This window comes from Geospiza fortis, unplaced genomic scaffold (assembly GCF_000277835.1).
Source record: "Geospiza fortis unplaced genomic scaffold, GeoFor_1.0 scaffold221, whole genome shotgun sequence".
Lineage (NCBI taxonomy): Eukaryota > Metazoa > Chordata > Aves > Passeriformes > Thraupidae > Geospiza > Geospiza fortis.
The window spans coordinates 87,742-107,151 of NW_005054395.1; positions in this window are offsets into that span (position 1 = coordinate 87,742).

Sequence of the window (19,410 nt, forward strand, 5' to 3'; positions counted from 1 at the left end):
CAGAGACTGCATTTAGGAGGCAATGGCTTGGAGCCAAGAAGAGTGCAGTGATGTTATGTGAAGGAGTGCGTGAACAGAGACGATGGGTGAGGAGGGTGATGATGGTGCCCTCAGTCTTCAGGGAAGAAGAAGATCTCTGTTCTCAAGACCCCTCGGCTCCAGAGGGTGAATTTGAGGGGGACTGGTGTGACAGTGTTCACAGAGGTTTTCAGGATGAGGGAAGAGACGTAGATCTGACTCCATATTTCAGAAGGCTTGATTTATTATTTTATGATATATATATTACATTATAACTATACTAAAGAATAGAAGGAAAAGTTTCATCTCAGAAGGTTAGCTAAGCTAAGAATAGAATAGACAAGAATGATAACAAAGGCAGCTGTCTCGGACTCTGTCCGAGATAGCTCGGCCTTGATTGGCCATTAATTATAAACATCAAAGATGGGCCAATCAAAAATTCACCTGATGCATTCTACAGCAGTAGATAACCATTATTTACATTTTGTTCCTGGAGCCTGTCAGCTTCTCAGGAAGAAAAAATCCTAAGAAAGGATTTTCATAAAAAGATGTCTGCGACAGGACTGGTGTCCTGAAAGTGAGAGACTATGCTTTTTTTTTTTGGAACTGGGCAAAGCATCCTTAAATGGGGAACCCTAGAAGCAGCTCTGATCCATGCGCAGTGGTGAGAGCACTGGACAGGGAAGGAAGATGTCACGATGGCAAATGATCTCCTGGCAGTGCCATGTGTGACATGGAAACACAAGAGGTTTCAACTGTGTTTCCAGGGGAAGCCTATGGCACAAGAGGGACTCCTCTCTCCTTGATGAACTGAGAATTGATTATCTAAAGGGTTGTGATGGACTGAGAGTTGATGATCTGAGGGGTGGATGTATTGGAAATTTGGTGGGGGGGAGGAGGAATGTTTTTGGAAGGTTTTCATTCTGAGTTCTGTGTGTGTTTCTTTTTATATATAGTTGTAGGTTAGTAAAGTTTTTCTTCTTTATTCCTAAGCTGGAGCCTGCTTTGCTCTATTCCTGGTCACATCTCACAGCAGACACCAGGGAGCATATGTTTTCATGGGGGCGCTGGCATTGTGCCAGTGTCAAACCGTGACACCTTGGAAAGCCCTGCTGCTGTGTGGTGCAGAGAGAACTTCAGTGGATTCTGTTTTTCCTAAACAGGAGCCACCTGGAAGATGAGTAGGTAGAATCTAAGCTTCTCCCTAAAGTTTTTCTAGCTGCTGTTAGACGGCTTTTTGTTAGCTGTTGGTGATGGGATTCAGAGAGGTTCAGCATCTAATAAGTCACTCTATTTGGTAAATGGGAGATTTCAACAGTAGCTCTGTGTTCACGTTGTGAGTACTCACAGCCTCTTCTAACATGATGCATCCAAGACAAATTATTTAGAGGGAAATGGTTCTTGCATTCCACAATACTTGTGATATTTTAAGTGTGACGACCCTACTGCTTTTGTTATGAGGGAGATCTACATTCCAATTGTAAAGCTGAATACAACAAGCTGTGGAAACAGCCCATGCTCTTTAATTCAAGGAAATGTCTCAGAATCAGACTGCAAACAACATGATTGTGTTTTTGGTGTTAAATCCTCTCTGGATCAATTGCATTGATTTCATTAAAACACAAGTCTGGCTGTTCAGTACAATATCTATTTGATAATGTTTTGTTGTTGCTCTATAGAGTTATATTGAATATTCAGACATTTCCTCAAAAGATAATGTTACTCCTCATCTTCTGTTTGATTCAAATCACTGTAGTATGTGAATTATAATTGCATGAAACATTCAGGAGGATTACTTTACCTGAAGATGTGTCATGAGCAGCCAGTAACTCTTTTCCTTTTGTCTTTTGATGAAATAGCAATTAATTTATTTGAGTATCTGAGGGAGCAATTTAGAAGTAGCATACAGAAAGAGCATATATTTCCCTCTTGACTTTTGAAGAGAATTGGCGTAAACAAGTAAGTTGGGGTGGTCTCTCAGGGTTTGTTGTACTGGTGGAATGCAAAACCAGGGTTGTGCTTTGAGCAGAAGGAAGGTTCTGTACTCATTATGTGAGAAATGTAGGATAAAGCTCAGGTTTGGGTCATAATGAAGTTCTTACTCTTGATTACATTGGACAGATACAGAGGCCAACAGGACTCTTGTTTCAGTGGGAGCAGAATTTGACATATGAATTACATTTTCAGCTCTAAGGAACTAATTCTTCAGAGTTTAAAAGCTGAGGTGAGAGCAGGCATATTCATTACAAAGGTCTATTTGTGTGGAGTCCATTAACATGGTTGGAAGACAATGATAATGCTATTAAATTAGTAGATTTGAAAAATGCTTGGGAAAATTGTCTTGTGAACAGGAACCAATGAGCTGGTAACCTGAAATTAGACCAGTGGGACTTATTATACTTTAGAGATACTTGGAACTAGGGGCAGAAGGCTCAAGATTTCAAGTACAGAAAATATGTATTTTTAAATTCCAGGTGAAATTGTGAAAGCATGATTATATATTGTCTTTTAATATGTCCCAACTTGCAAAAGTCTGTATTTCTGTGAGACCTTTGTGCCAAAATGAAAATACCAATCTTGACCCCAAAGATTTTATAGCCAAGTATATAGGAGCTTTGGCACTGGGTGATGTTGGAAAGAGATTATTGCAGGAGTTTGCTGATTATTCTTTTTTTTGGTCTATAATTTTAACTGTTGAAGGCTTTGCAGAAATGGTACCTCCATAAATGCTTTTTCCAGGAAAGATCTACTCTTTGCTGGTGGAATATTCTGCAAGTTTGTTGTTTAAAAAAAAATAAATTCAGAATTATGTGAGAAGTTGTCACTAATATATTGCACAAAGTGTTTAATGAAGAGAGAATCTTAAAAAACCTGATTTAGCTGATTTGTATTTTTTTATGAATGGCATTTCATAAATGAGTAAATTTGGCCAAGGACAAATGGAAGAAAAGCCAGCAAATCAGCAATAAATAAATTACCATTTTTGTAGGACTAGGGATGTTCAGCACTGGTTTTCTGAACAAAAATAAACAATTTTCCTAATTACAGAGAATGTTTGATGTATAATAAAAAAATCAAATAAAAGGGCCATGGATAATTTTCATTATTATATTGATAGGGTGTTATGACACACCTGAATAATGAACATATGATGCCATATACTCCTAGCTAATTAATATTCTTATTGACTTAATGAGACTTGATCTTAAATAGATAAAAACTCAAGATAATTTAACAATATTTTAATAATTTAAATGTGATTGATTTAGATTTAAATTATTAGGAAAGGGAACTTACAAACACGATGCTTCAGGCATGAAGTAGACAGGCAATACAAGGTTTAAGAGTGTGTGACTGTTTTACATTCAGCTCTGACCTGGCTGCTCATCTAAACCACAAAGGGAATTCTGGCCTCCCAAAACCTCTTCTAACATCTTGGAACAACATTGCACCTATAGGGACTTAGGCAAAATGAACTATTTTTTGACTCATGGGAAGGAATTGCCACCTGGAAGGAAATAAGACTAGAATTTCTTCTCATGGAGCTGCCTCATACCCTTCTGTGTTTTTCCTAAATCTCACCAGATAAAGCTGTAAATCTTCTCAGTGGAATTTCAGACTCTCATTTAATAACACATGCAGCAAATCTATAATTTAATTTACATATCTGTGGAAGTTGTTAAACAAGATAAACCCTTGCATATTAAAATCATAATAGAATTTATACAAATCCCATTTCCTGCCTGAAATAGTGGGTACTATTTGTCAAAACACTTTTTCTTTCCTTAACACAAGCTCTGTGTTGCTGGTGTTTTTCATTTTGTTGTTTTAAACCAAAGTAGGAATCAAAAATAATTTCAAACTGATTTGATGCTTAATTTTTCATGTAAAAAACCCTCACAAAACACCACCACCAACCCCTATGGTATGAAAACAGTAATTCTCAAAGGAACAGCCTGAGCCTCTACCTGAATTTTCAAATTTTAAATCTGAATTGTGCACTCAGGTCAAGTTCTGGTTTAGAATGTTATGTCTTCATTATACTAATGGGAGAATAATGATGTTTTGGCTGGGGAAATGCTATATGGCCTTATCCCAGGCTTTGCATCCTTCCCCTTCTCTTTGCTTATGCACATTTTAAGACTGGGTTATTTTCCCCTTTTCAGGGAGGAGGAAAACTCTTTCTCTGATGTTGTTTCCCTGCATATATTAGTAGGAATGACTTCCCAATTATCTTTTTTTTCCCTAGCTAAGTGAAAATTCAGATAGTGAGCCCAGTGGTGTAAGCTCTGTGTCATGCTGAGATCCTTCTCCCAAGGTGCCAGATCCTGGTAGTTTCTGACACATGGCCGAAATATTTGGTGAGAAGGGTCTTTTATTAACAGGGAATGCAAGGAAGAGCTTTATTTTCTGTTTCCTTACTGTGCTCTTATAGTTCTGCTTTGTGATTATCAGTCATGGCTTGTGTGAATACAATTTCTTACATCTGATTTGTGAGGTGTGGTCTCCTTAACTATGGCTAATCTCAAATACTCTTTTGTAGCATGATCTCTAAAATAATAGGATTTTTTTGTTCTAGAGATTGTCTAATTCATTATTTTCTCTGTAGCCAGGATGATGTGGGAGCTTGCTTTGGGTATTGCTTTACAGTTCTGCACTAAATTGGCATATGTGTTTCTCTTTTTTCCTCCCTGCATTTATAATCTTTTAGTCTTTAATGACTGTTCTTTTATATTTACCAAACTTTGAAGGGCTCAGTTTGAAGGTAGAAGAGTTAAGTTCATCTTTGCTGTACATAAAGGAGTTTTTAACAGGGAAATGCCCTCTGGAGTGCTGGTCTGCCTGTTTTGTTCTTGAAAAACTGTAGCTACTTTAGGGATTCTCTAAGCTTCTGATTTAATTCCTGGATTTTCATTGTAAGTGAGGGATGAATGAAACAAAAAATAGGTCAAGCTTTGGAGAAATTCAAACCTAGATTTGTTGAAGAAAATCCTGCTTTGTTCTGTGCATAGTTCCTGCTGCTCTGCCCCAGGATTTATGCCCATGTGAAGAGGGGTATAATTGGAACTCTGAAATTTTTGAGGTTTTGTTCTATTTCCATAAGCATTTCTGAAGCTCAGCCCACCTTACACTGAAATGTCAGCGATTTTTTTTTTAAATCACATTTTAAAAGGTGACTCATTGTGAATGCTTTTATTGTACATTGTGCTAGGAAGGACAGATAATGGAATTTTGATAACTAAATATCAGAAAGTAGAAGAGATCTCATTATTGAAGGAACTGAAATGTTAAATATTTATTAAAGTTCTGACAATTGTGACTGTTATCCTCGCCTGCAAATGTCCGTGCGTTATAAACTTCCATAGCTTCCTCCTTGTTTCTCAGACTCTTGTCAATCACTGCAATTATCACATAAATCATCACAACATAAACTTTCTTTACTTCCCTGCTGCATCATTTTTAGTCTTAACATATGAAGGAAGCAGTGGTTTTTTTTCCTAGAATATTTGACAGCTGCTTGCTATTAATAGAATTTTTTTTAAAGCACTGCCTTTGAACCCCGCACACTGCTCTGAATGCCCAACCACAGCAGGGCAAGCCCTTGCCTGTGTTTATTGCTCTTACTGCACCTGGATTTTAATGCAATATTGCAAACAGTACACAATCTTACATAACTGACCCAAAAAGGGAGATGCAGAAAGGAAAAAATAACCAAGAAGGGAAGAAGTTATAAGATGAAAGCTTAGAGAAGGGGGAAAAAGTTTAATGTAAAGACAAGCAAGTTGCCTTTTGGTAAAAGGTTGGACATCACAGAATTGGAGATGTTTATTTTTGTGCATCCTGGGTACCTCAGTCTGTTTTAAAGACAAATCTATTGTGCACCATGTTCTGGTTGCATTTTTCTATTCCATATTCAAAATGTTGAACAATGAGATGCTAAAGACAAAACATGCTGGGGCTTCCCCTGCATCTTCCAGCTATGGCAACAGACAGGGCTCCAGGTTCTCCATCAAAGTGTGTTTCCACTGAACAGACTATGAGTTTGGATTTTAATTTCTACTCCCCCCTCACTTTTAAACTGCCTTTTATGTCTGTGCTGACTAATGTATCTAGAAGTCTGAAATAAATGGGTTACAATAGTTGAGTTATTAAATTCCTGATGGTGCACAACTGAAGTAAATGGTGACTCACTACTTATCTCTGTGAGTGCAAGATCAAACCCTAAAGGAGGGTGTTGCTGCTAAAACAATTCCATGTGTTTTATCTGTTTTTCACAAGTATGTATCTATGTATATAAGTACACACACACACACACACACACACATACACATATAGAGAGTAGCAGGCATTCAGCTGTGTCGTTAATGGCTTTTCTGTTGCTTAATGCAATCTGATGTGTTTGCACAAATAGCTCTCAGATTTAATTCTTTTCCATTCTTTGTTTATGATTTCCAAGCTTTAAAACAAAAGTAAACATTAAGGATAGTAATTAACAAGTCATTAAGTTACTATTTCATTTTAGTGTTTGTTTAGGATATGGAAGGTTTTATGCTTTTCATAAATTGGTTTCCCAGGAAATTAGTCCTTCAGTGCTATTCTGGCAAAATCCAGCTGGCAAGGATGTCTTGAATTGGCGCTGTATCCGTCTGTTCGGAGCTCTAGCTATATTTGTATCTGGAAAGGACATGGTAATCAGACTAGTTACAAATTACCTGAATAAAGGCTTAAAAAGTCCTGTCCACTGCTTGGGTCTCTCAGGAGCTCAGTGGTGTGGCATTCCTTAGAGCAATTTCTTCCTTTGTCTTCATGTAAAGTTTGTTTCAGTCTGGCTGCAAGTAAATAATGAACGAATGGGATTTTTTGTTTGTATTTGGTTGGTTTTTTTAAAAAAATTCAAACTCATGTATCTTATAATCTCCCAAATTTAAATGTATGCAATAAGGCCTAATTTTCATGTAATAGTCATACAACTTGATTAAGGAAAGATGTTTCTTCTCATCATGACTGTGAATTATAAAAGCTTTCTCCAAAGACTGAAATGCCTTTTCCATAAATAGGTAGCCCGAATAGCATATCTGTTATAAACTGGCTTTCCCTTTTTATAGTAATTGAATTATTTTTTGGGCAATATTCTGGAAGTCATTCTTTTCCTGTTAGCAGGAAATTCAATGACAATATTTCAGATTTCTCATTATTTAGGCATCCAACATCTTGTTCAGGGCTACATGGATGCTTCCCTTGTTTTTCACAGTATGGCAGCCTTTTAACTTCTGATTTTATTGTTTTGAATTTTACCTGTTTTTTGGCTTTAAGCACTATGTACCACAAAATAAGCTTGTGTACAAAATAAGTAGCTATCAAAATGCAGATAACTAAAATAATAATTATATTTTGTGTCTAAAATAAATAAAATAGTTACTGTAGCTAACATAAATAATACACTTCCATAGGAGATTTTAATTTTGCCAACATTTTGTACTTTGTGAAGTCTAATCTTCAGTTAATTGTTTTTGTCAATGTACCTGGCATTGACAGATGCTGCAGCTTTGTCATTCACCTGCAAAATAAAGTCAAAAAAGATGGACAGCTTTTCACATCCAGTCAGTAGTAATTAACTTAAATCTTTGACTGACAACTACTTGGTCAAAACCACTCATAATATCAGTTCAGTTTGTACAAATCAAGAAAATTGTGGGTGAAGGCTTTGACTTATGAATGACAAAATTAGGCAATTTATACATCCAGTGAAAAAGCCTGAACTGTGCTGGTGTTACAGGTGACAAACATTGATATGCCATGGTCAGGATATGACCGTGGTGAAACATGGTTTGATTACAATACAGTGTGGCTGATAAGGCTGTAATTAGTGCCACCTGAATACTGACACAGTATCTGAGCTAGCCAGGAGCATTCTGCTCCAAGAGCATGTCTGCCTAACTCCTTATGCCAAGCTTCACTAATCCACTTCACTGGTTCCCCAGAGCATTGTTTTCCTTGGCACTGTAATTTCCAGCATTAGAACTGCATATCTGCAGCTGCTGTGGTGGAGTTGTGTTGGTATTTTCCTTACAAAGCCCATTCCTCTCAGCCTGCTCACTCCTGTGTGAGCAGGAACATAGCCTTTGGCCACCAGCGAGTTCACACTGGCCTTTAAAGGGTTGGCCTCTCTCTGTTTGATGGGAGACTTCTGTGATTTTGAGAATAAAAGTTAAAATCCATCCTTGCTTCAGACACAATGCCTTTCCCTTAGGTACATGCCAGTTTAAATTTCTGGCTGTGGGGAGAAATACATAGAGTGAATTAAAACCACCAGGTAGTGGTGAATTAAAACCAGCCAGTTACAAGAAAGTGGATTTTCACACTGCCATCCATGTCCTCACTGGTTCTTCTGTTCTTGCATAGGCAAATCTACAGTTGATAGAAATAATTTCTTAGGAGAGTGCTTGCTATTTATGATTTTTGCTTGATAATCAACTACTGACACCTATGACAACAGGGTACAAAATCAAGTTACTCAACTTTGTATTATTTGATCAGAAATTTCTATATTTTTGCTTGAAATTCTAAAACAGAGCAGTAATATCGGTGACATGAAAGATCTAGGTTTGATTGTCTCCTTGCTACCCTTAAGGCCCAGCTTTTCTTGCTCTTCTTTTAGTCTTACTACAAACCTGAGCAGATCCATGATGTCTGTGTTCTTTGTGAACCATCTGAAACTGTGAAATTTGGAGAATCTGGAAGTGCTGGGAAAATTAATTATCTGTAATAAATAATTCTGCTAAACTTTATGCCACTGTACTACTGATTATTTACACCTAAAATAACAAACTGATGTTTTATGAGGTGGAGGTGATTTCCAGGAAGTAGCATCACCTGACTCACCAGAAACGTGGATCTTGTTGATGCATCGTATGGGACACAGATATTCTCAAATGCTACCAAAATAAAGACTTAAATATGTCTTCCATGTTTTCTCCCATCCACTCTTATTAGTGGAGTTTTTCTTTCTTTGCTTTCTGTGTTCAGCTGAATTAATGAAGTCAGATTTCCTATTTAGAGAATATTGAGCAATTCTGCTCATACTCAGGCTCTTCTAAACCAATACACAACTTTTTTTTTCCTGCCTGGATTATTTTTTATCTTCTGTAAGTTAAACAAAATGTTAAGTGCTTTGAGAGGATGATTAAACAGACTATTTTAGTAATAAACCTTGTCATTTACTTTTAAAATCGGGTTTTACATCTAGACCATATTCTTGTTCCATTTCACTGAGGATGTTCTCAATTTGCAGGCTGTGCAGATGTTTGTTATAATATATTCCAGCAGTTTGAAAGCTGTGTGTAAATTGCTGCCTGTGGAGGAAAAAGATTTAAAAAAAAAAAAAAGAGGCAATGAATACTTTTGGGAAAGTGGATCATTGCCACAGATGCATATTGTAACAGCAGCGGAAACTGGGTGATTCTTTCCCACAATAATTTAAAATTTAATTTTCTTATTTTTATTTCTGAATCAGAATTGCACCTGTAGAGGTGAGGAAGAGGAAACGTGCACACTATCTTCAAAGCTGTTCATGTAGCTTTCTACACTTCCTGCAAGCTGTTCATACTCTGAATATTGAGCTGTTTTTCTTTATAAAGAGCTGCAATATATCTTTTAACTTTACTAATTGTATTTTGGCTTGAGATAGAATGACACATCTCCAAAATACACCATTTCTATAAATGCACAAATGAGATGTTTTTATAGTACATTTCCAATGTGATTTACCATCCCATATGTCATCTGTTAATGTGGCAGTGGCAGCATTTAGTGAATAATAGCAACAGGGTAAAAGTTTTAGGCTTTCCAGAATTTCTCAGTGTTACATCCTTTTGGTGTGTGTGTGTTTGTGTTTTGTTTTCATTTTTATTTTCCTCTTGGACTTACCACAAAACATTAGGTCATTTTGTGCTGAAGGGTTTGCTTCTCCTATGAGCCCTGGTCATTCTTGGTGTTGATCCAGGGTGTTGTTATTTATTTTCCTCAGACTTGGAGTAGTACTTTCTGTGCTATCTAATAGATCAGTAGGATCTGATTGATGAAGGAGGAGCTGCCTATGAGATCCCTGTCCTAAAGACTGTCTTTGGTGATTTAAAGGGCACTTAAAACTTGGAACAAGTGTTAAATATGTGTTCTGGGACCTTATGTAAGAGCAAGATAAGAGCAAGAAGTGGTGCCTGGCTAAGATGTAACATTATTAAACTTTGTCATTTATGCTTTTATTTTCAGTCCATATTCACTCTCCTCTATGCATTCCAAAATTTGGATTTCACAGTAAAAGTGATTGTCATGATAATCAAAAGCATGTGATATAACTGCTCATTTTTTCTTTCCTTTTTGTCTGTACTTGCTATGACTGCTGTATGAAAATGTTCTGCCTGTTAATCAGCTGGAGCTGGAAAGGAAATAGCTCCCTTTATCTGCAACTATTGTAATAATTAAAAAATAAAAGATATCTATAAAAATTAATACAATTTTTTGAACAGCACTGTAATGCATGTATCTTTAAATACTTGAAATCATATGATGGGCTCTATGTGCAGTCAAAGCCCTGAGGAAGACTTTAAAATAATGCCAAAAGGAGCATTCTATCTTCATAAAGACCTTTTTTTAATTTCTATATTTAAAATATGTGTTTTGACATAGGTTTTTCTTTTGTTGATGTAGTCTTTATTAGGCTGGCAGCCTATTTTACCTTAAAATCTGTACTGTAGATTAATACTGAACATGGAACAAGTGTAAAGAGAATTAATTACCTGTTTGTGAGTTCCCACAGGCTGAGCAAGAGTTTGGTGGATTACCGTGTGCAGAGCCGGGCCTGCATGCAGCAGGTGATTCCCCTGAGTATTTTTACCCTGTACCTGTTCTCAGTTAATCACTGCAGAGCCAGCAGGGTTTGAGAGGCTCCACTGAGGAACAACTTCCAAAGCTGTGTACAATGCTCTCATTATCTCCTGCTGTTGAAAGCACTGTCAGTGTGGAGTAAAACTTACACTTCCTAAGGACCTTAAAGCAGAGGCTTTCTGACTCTTCAGCAGTGCACGGGAATGCTGGTGTTGCTGCCACTTGCAAGCAAAATGGCAAATGTCCTGGAAGTGAGTTTCATCTGGGTGCTGCAGAACTTATCCTTTGCCCTGTCTGCATTTTTATTCATTTGTAAAGCTGACTGGAATTTTAAAGAGAGGAGAAGTCCTCATTTGAAAGAACAACTGTTTTAATTCACCCTTTATTTTTTGGAAAGCATTAGTTGCAATTAAGGACACTCCAACAAACTAAATTAAATCATCTGGCTGGAAATCCAGAGGCAACTACCACCAGTGTTTATTATTATTTTGAAAACTTCCTTCATAAATTTCTTAAAATAAAAATTACTTATTTATTTTTCTGAGGGGTTCTGATTTCTTCAGCGAGTAAACACATTATGGAAGCCTTTTGAATAAATAGTTTAATATTTTAAACTACATGGATGCTTTTAATGACACTTGCTGACCACTTCCATCAAAATTAATTAGAATTTCTTCCTGAGCCTAGAAATCTAAATGTCTTTTTTTATCCAGTTTTTGGTAACATCTTGTTCTACAGCTAAATTATAACTTAAGGTCTTAATATAATTAGCCTCATCTGAATTTAAGAATGTTGAACCATTATAAATGCTTCAATAGCTTAGAAGATTAGGTAGTGCATAAGCCAGCTGGCAAGCACTAAAAATGGAATATCTGTCGTGATGATCTTAACAAACAGCAGAGTCCCTCTCATGTATCTCATGTATTTGGGTGCATTTTTAGGATTCTGATTCCTCCACAATAAAGTGCACAAGTCATTTTAATTGAAACACTTTTTAAATTTGGAAATGTTCTTATTTTTCTGTCTTAGCATTTTGAACATTTGAGATGTGGAAAACTTCCAGCAATTGGGCCGTATTCCTCTTATGTGTTCATTTGTTTTTTTCCTGAAGATACCTCTGTATGTCCTACAGATAACTGACTGGTGTGCTGTTGCCTATTCAGGTTTTTCCTGTTGGATACACTGGGCAGAGCCAGTGTGAATGTGACTCACTTGAATTTGTGAATGAAGGATATTTGATATCACAAAACCAAGCTGGGTAGCCCTGTTCAGCTCCATTTAGGCACTTGACAGGCAGATTTTGCTCAGTGGTTCCCATAGTTCAGGGTTTGTTCATCGCCCCAGATTCTTATCCACAAAGTAATTCCTCTGAAATCAAAACCATTGCTTGTCCTGAGTGCTCCCTAATTGTGAGAACAGGTAAATTCTCAGTTCAATCCACTGCAAGAATAAAACTGTTGCTTATTTATGTGGGAGGGCTGGCAGCATTGACTGTGTATTTATTTTATCCACTTGAATTCCTCTGTGACTTATGTGTGTGAGTCTGATTATTTGTCAGTTGTGATCCTGGCACGTCATGAGCTGGTTTTGTCTTACAGTCATGCACAATCAATAATTGAGCAAGCAGCTCCTGATAAATGTGAAAAAGTTTTGGCGTCTTTCTGTTGGCAAATTGCTTGTGAACAAATAGTAGAACTTTCAGATTTAGTCAGTTTTTCCTATTCTGCCATCTGAAACAATCAGATCTGAAGCCAGCTGAGTGAGTGTATATTTACTGCCAACATGTGATGGAATAATGTATGCTCTTCAGTCTTGTAGATGACTTGAATGCATAAACATCAACTTTTCAGCAAAAGATTTTCTGAGAGTTCTCCAGCAGTGTGGTTGTTGCATTGGTTAGTTCAGCACGTGGTTTTGTGAACTTTGGTTCCTAGTTACAGTCTCATCTAGCTCCCACTGAATTAAACCATTTCTCCCACATAGAAATGGTTTATGAATAGGATGTAAAAAACAAAGATATTTATGTAAAGTTAAATTAATATTTTTACCCTGGTTCTTCTGTAAATAATAGCATTTCAACCCTGTTCTTTATCAGTGTATTTTGAGGGCTTCATTTCAGACCTTCATTTCCTCTTGCACCATCCAAATGGTTGCTCAGGGATACAAAGGATGCAGATGGAGATCCACTGCTACACGATATTTTGATGAGATTTTTTGCTGTTTTGATGAGGATTTTGAATGAGAAGAGAAACAGTTCAGGTTGAGAAGCAAACAAAACATTGGCAGGGATGATGTATTGCATGACAGCATTTGAAGGTGTTACCGGGAAATTGGCATCAGGACCTGGGTTCTGGCTGAGCTCTTTCATTCACAGTTTTGTCCAAGACAATATCCCGAAAACTTCTTCAGTGAGATGATTATAATAGCTAAGCATCTTTGTGTGGTTTTTTTGTGTGGGGGATTTTTGTTTGGGGTTTTTTTTTGTTTGTTTGTTTAATTAGTCAACGGAGTGGGAAACTTCCAAGAATATATTATTGTATAGTTAGGAGAGGAATTGAATTTAAAACCGACCAGATTTTTGCACATTTTTGCATTTACAGGGCTTTCTATCCAGGATCATTGTCTCCATTTCTGATTTATCATTGAGTATGGAGTAATTGCAAAATAAATGCAGTCACTGAGGCAAAAGTAATGCATATGACAGGTGCATTTAGATGAGACCAGACTTAAAGCTACAGGCTGCCTTGGTAAACTAAGACGCTGCTTCAGTGCTGAGGAGAAAACCAATGTGGTGATGTCAAGGGAGAGTTACACAAAGAAACTAATGATGTGCATTTCCATTCTCTCCTGTTCTTCTGTGGACTTTAAGAATCTCAGTCTTTTAAAATTCTAAGATACATCTCTGACTCTGCATGATAAATTTGTGATTATCTAATTCAATTTATATGGTAAGAGGGTAATTTCTTTATTCTCTGCATTACAATGTGTGTCCCTGACTTGGTAATTCCCTGTGGAGGACAGGTTCTTTTATAAGGCGCTTAAATCTGATTCTAATTTAACATAAAACCTAAAAGAATGAGGAAGCTTTTAAAATAATGCTTGATCACTTGCAACAACCATATGGATTGTTTTAAAGGGAATTGTAAACAAATTTTTTCTGCAACACTATAATGTAATGAACATATGATAATGAACTAATGAAAAACTGTAATTCATCAAGCCTTGATGACCGTTCCAAGTGATCTGTGCTGTGCATAGGAAGGTTGTGAGAGAGTGGTGAGTTGTGTGTTTGTAGTGGGTTGACCCTGGCTGGATGCCAGGTGCCCATTCATTTGCTATATAACTCCCTTTCCCACTGGGAGAGGGGTAAGAATAAGATGGAGTGCAACCAGCAGGGTGAGATAAGGCAGTTTTATTATAGTAAAAGAAATAAATAAGTGGAGATCTGCATGTGCAAAAGCTAAAGAGGAAAAAAGTCAGTCAGCTTTCCATCAGCAGCAATATTCAGACACTTCCTGGGAAGCAGGGCTTCAGGATGCATAACGGTTCCTCTGGAAGGCAAACACTGAAAACTCACAAATGCCCCCCCTTCTTCCTCTCTAACTTTGCTTAAATATCTGAGCCAACAGCATATGGTATGGACTATCCTTTTGGCTAATTTGGGTCAGCTGGCCTGGCAGTGTTCCGTCCCAGGATCTTGCCCACTCCTATCCACTTTGGTGGGGGAAGGAATGTCAGAGGGACAGTACTGCTCGGCAGTAGCCAAAACACTAGTCTGTTATCAACATCCATCCAGCTACCAATGCAAAGCACAGCATAGTAAGGGCTGTGAACTTAACCTTGGTCAGACCCAATACAGTGTTCTGCAACACCCAGGAATGGGCCTGGGATCTGTTTTTACAAGGAAGATTGAGAAATAAGAATAGGGCATTGGGAGGCTGAGGAAACGGAAACATATCCTGACTGAGTGGATCATCTGAAGATGTGGGCTGTGTTTGGAGAGAGAAAGTGACAATAAGGAGGAATAATGTGAGGTGAATGTTGCATCTGTGTTGACAAGACGAAGTGTTTGGGGAGGAGGTTGTAGAAGTGGTTTCATAGAATTGAAGGTGGGTGTTTTGGGGATATTGATTTGCTGTGTGGGATGTTATTGGGGGGGTTGGGTTTTTTTGGGTGTGGTTTTTTTTTGGTTTTTTTTTGCTTGGTTAGGTTTTTGTGTTTTGTCGTTGTTTTTTTAATTAACTGCTCCTAGGGCAATTCAGAGCCCTGTGTTCAAGCCTTGCTTGGAATGTGACTCTCTCTCAAGTCACAAGTACAGCCTGAAGCCAGTGTGTTTCCAGACTGGTGTTTAGAGCCTCGCTGCCCACACCAACACTGTTTCTCTCTCTACCACTGCTCGTGTTCCTTATCAGGGCATATTATTTAAGCTCTCAACTCTAAATTTCCCCTTCCCTTGCCTCTCTTCAGTTGTGCACTGGTAGATTGTACAAGATTTATATACAGGTTCTATACAATAAGATAAGGGATCTTCAGGGAATAAAGTGGTAAGACTGCTCTGTCTTTCTATGAACTCCAGAGGTGAGAAGCATGGTCATAACCAAGTACATGTATCTGGTATATCTTATGTGCAAGGAGTTTCATAAACTCCTATTATGTGGGTTTTAAAAATAATTACATAAAATAAATGAAGCCACAGAGTGAAAATAGAGGAAATAACACTATTCAGTTCTTAACACAAATTCAGAATCCTTGTAAGACTCTGTCCAAAGTTTCTCTCATCTGCCTCATGATCGTCGTTGGGCACCACTGAAGAAAAGACACTTGTCTGAAGCTTCTGGCCCTGTTGGAGCAGTTACATGCCAAGGGCCCCGAGACCTGAGCACAGTGCTAAGCTATTGTTCACAGGTGTGTTTGCTGTATGCTACACTGAACCCAATGAAAGAAGAAGGGGGCATCTTGCCTTTTTGCAACAATAGCCTTGGAAGTTGTCCCACCTCTCGGCCTGGCTGGACTTCTCCTGAGTTTTGGGTGGTCCCCCACAGAAGACCCCTCACTCGTTTACCACCCACCATGACAGACTGAGATCTAAGAAGCCTCTTCATTGAAGACTGAGACAGGCAATCCCTATGTGAAAAGGCCCCCTCACTCTTTCTAAGGACTGGGACTGAAACCCCTAACCTGGGGAAGGTGTGTAGGGGAGGCAAGCTAACCAAAGCAAGATGGATGTTGCAGGTACAAGCAGTGGACCAAGAAGACAGTGGCTCTTGCCCACTGCTGAGAGCATGGACTGTGTGTATCCTTCTCTAAATACCATTTGTTCCCCCAAAAATACAATAGACTACCTTTGATTCGGTTTCAAGATTTATCCTTCCTCCATCAAAAAATAGTATAATAAAAGTTTGGATGAACTGCAACCCTGAGATCTCCCCAGATGTGACCTGGTGAACTCCATTGGCTGGACATTGTAGGACTTCGCCAGTTCTACGTTTGGTAGCTATATACGTCAGTTCTCTTCCTCCTTCTTTTTCCTTATTTTTCCCTTTCTCCCCAGTTCCTCCCCAATGCATTTTGCTGTGGTTATTAAATAAAGGTGCATTTGTTTTGATTATCACTGCAACCCCCTGTCAAAGATTGCATGCAAGATGTTTTCCATTACCATCTGTAATGTGAGCAGTTTGCCTTATCTCTCTGAGTGACCACATTCACACCTCCCTTGGGAGGGGACCTCTGCTGATAACTGACTATTGAATAGCACTGCATGACTGATAAAAACTATAACATCCCATTGTGAGATGCTCCGCCCAGAAAAAAGAGCCAAGCATTGCTACCCTGATATACTCTGAGATTCTGAAACCCAAGCACAGCTTTTCTCCAGGAGATTCCCCAGAAGAAGAGCAGCTGCCTCTTCCTCCATTGGATCTCCAGAAGAAAAGATACATCCTTCTCTACAGATCCTCCTTGCTCCAACAGAACCACACCTGATACTTCAGAGGACTGCAGCCACATTTTCAATCGGACTACCACCAACACCCTGACCAACAGGGTGTCAGGTTGGGTTCTGACTCTGTCAGTGTTGTTCTAGTGGACTGCATTGTTTAATTTATTCTTTTTTTCTTCCCTATTAAAGAACTGTTATTTCCTGCTCCCATATTTTTGCTTGAGAGCCCCTTAATTTAAAATTACAGCAATTCGGAGGGGTGGGGAGGGTTTACATTCTACCTTTCAGGGGGGGCTCCTGCCTTAGCAGACTTCTGTCTTTCCAAACCAAGACACCCCCTGTGCCGTGTTGGTGGTTTTTTTGCACTCTGAGATCAACCCACGAACCATCACAAAACCCGTTCGTAAGGACAGATCGTGACAACACTGAAAACTGCAATAGTCTCCTGAAACTCCTCATCTGGCTCTTAAAAACCACAAGGCCTTTCAAAGTGGGCAGTGCTCTTCCTGCCGTGATTCTGACCCTTGGAGGAAGAAAGAGCCACTCTAGCATTGAACTTTTTGGGTAAGATCATGCTTCCAAATTCAAATTGACTTACACAGTTTAAGGTATTTGACTTCCAAAATCATTGCCTTGACCAGAGGAGCTGGAAAGGGCCAGGTCTGTCCTGTAGCTACAGTGGTGCTTGATAAAAGAGTAGAATGAAAAACATTTAAGTGAGGAAAAAACAAAAAAGGAAAAAAAGAGTGCTTTGTAAACAGCTTTAAATGGATTCCTTGATCATTGACACTGGACATGAGTTCCTCCTTCCTCAAATTTTTTTGCTGTGGTAAGAAAACTGAAGTTTCTTGCACTACTAAAGCAACACTTATGTATACTGACTTGAAATCTAATCTGCATGTTTTTTGTAAAACAACACGGAAAATTCTCACAGCACCCAACAGATAACTAGGCTTTGAATTACACCTAAACATTTAAATTTCCCCATGCATCAACATATTTTAACTTCCCTTGTTGTATAATCTACTTTATAAATTAATTGCTGTATTAAACTGTGCAGATTTATGAGTTTATTGGCTTGTTCTACCTGGTTTTGCTCACAAACAACAGTAAGTACACTGATTTACAAGTGCTGTTGATAACTTATCAAATACAAATGCAGGTGTGTTTTTGTGGGACCTGTTAGGATGGAAGCAAGGAAATAGTTCATTTGAATACATTGCTACAGTGCTATCAAATTCATGCCATGGCTGTGGGGATTTTTGCTGCTTATATCTCTTTTCTAACTTTTTCTTTATGTGGTGCATGTAACCTCTGGCTGTTTAGAATGAGCTAGAAAGGTATAAGCATATGCTCTTAGATGATGATTACAGACAATACTTTGGCAATTGTTATAAATGATCAGTCAGAAATCCAAATTATTAAAAATGCGAAAGATTTTATTTCCGCGACCAAATTACGGTCCTCAAAAACCTACAGCCAAAGAGACAGTGTCTAGCCTGGGATCGGTGCTGAGTGAACCTGGATCCGACCTCTATCGCATCGGATCCCCCTCCGTTCACACATGCTGTTTCTAGCGAGGCTATTTTATACAGTTTTTTATGCCTGAGGCAGAGGTGCCCCACTTTCCTTTGTAACCCCACATATGCATGAGAGTTTCTTTCACTGTGCAGGGCTGGACAGTTGCTGTTTCCTGAGTAGTGGCAGGTGCTGATCATGTCAGGGGAAGTCATATCTTTCTGGCAACTTCTGTTATCTCGATCGATGGTATCAGTCGAGCGATGATCACTCTTGAGTGTCTCCTGATTACCCCAGAGGAGACAATCATTGCTCTGGCCACCTCTATTCATAGGTAAACGGGGGTATTTTTCTCCTGCTGCCCTCAGGAATTTCGACATTCCAAAGCAGACATCTGTCCCGGGCTGCTTGTGGTCAGAGACTTGTTTGGATTTTACAATCTTATAAAATACATTCTCTCTTTAAGCATGAATTACTTCATAACATATATTACAGCAATCAATTGTTTTGGGTTCAGATGGCCATCAAAAATCCCAGCAAACTATAACACTTACTGGTTTGCAAGAATTATTTTCTAGAAACTGAAAAAGCTGCATGTGGGATCTTGTCCTTCTGGAATTCCTTACCTCAGATGCTTTTACAGAGGGTTTTTGGCCATATAGACCATGGCAGGCAGGGCACTGAGGGGAGGGAACCTGACCAGGCCACAGTGAGGAAGAGTGGAGCCATGGGAATTAGTAGTATGCTAATAGATCTATCCTGTATTTAGTGAAGTTTCAAGTTTTTGTTTCCAGTTGGCTCCATGCCTCGTTCAAATAAGGCCATATCCTGAGTTCATGTTGTGATTGGACCTGTGATATACCTGGCTATGTTTGCCCCGCCCCTGGCATCTTTGGAATCTAGTCTCTGTACCTGTGCCACGTTTGCTATTTTCATTATTAAAGATTTTATTTTCTGGGCTAGCTCCATCATTCCCATTTGTCTTTACTAGCCAGCTCCTCCTGGCTAAGCCAAGCAGGGGGACCCCAGTGGGCTTCTAAGTCCATGTCTGG